The following is an 883-nucleotide window of genomic DNA, read 5'->3' on the forward strand; positions in this document are numbered from 1 at the left end:
AAAATTTATCTGTCAAAAATCAGGTTTTCTTATCTGCAATTTCACCCAAAAGTTCAGTTAGATAGAAAATATAGTTTAACAAAAGAACACGTGTGAGTGTAAATTAGAGTTTTATTTAAAATGCTTAAACAAAAAAAAAGGTACCACATTCTCAAAACACACACACACACATAAACAAAAAAGCAACACCAGTTAAAAACCATGGGAGTCCATGAAGCTTGAGGAGAATCAAACTGTAATATTTCAAATCATCCCCATCGGTCGCAGACGGTTTAGATGTTGAAAGACAGAACACGAAGCTACACCCAGTTTTACTCGTTTCACCTTAAATTATACTTTACGTGTGTTAAAGGTACAGAAGTCTCAAAGGCCTGTATTTTTATGATTGCATGTTCCCGCCCACACATCATCTCTGGAACCCCTGTTMAGCTACAATTACAGGTGAGATTCTCCCAGTCTTTGTACCTGCCTCTAAATCTAATCCCTAGCCTGTCAGATTAGTGGTCTGTTTAATCTTGTTAATCCACCAAGKGGGGTCTGATTCAGACAAGAACAGTACAAAATACTTTGTGCACAAATATCTTCCATATATTTACACAAACAGGAGAAAACATGTTTATCTACAAAATATACAGTTTGGGCTTAAAAAGCCAGGTGGGTTTTCTTCTTTATCCTCATTATCTATTAAAATCTTGTTTGTCTTTGTGTCTATGGTGTATAATGATGTGATTGTGATGCTGTATTTCTGAGTGTTTTATGTGCTGCAGAACAGGAACCTGCTGTAAAACAGCAATTATGCTGAGTCAGGCTTGATTTTTAGTAATATTTTCCTGTTGAATCAATAAATCAAATCAAATGCCAAGTAAACTGCATCATAGCGCAC

This window comes from Austrofundulus limnaeus, unplaced genomic scaffold (assembly GCF_001266775.1).
Source record: "Austrofundulus limnaeus strain Quisiro unplaced genomic scaffold, Austrofundulus_limnaeus-1.0 Scaffold214, whole genome shotgun sequence".
NCBI lineage: Eukaryota > Metazoa > Chordata > Actinopteri > Cyprinodontiformes > Rivulidae > Austrofundulus > Austrofundulus limnaeus.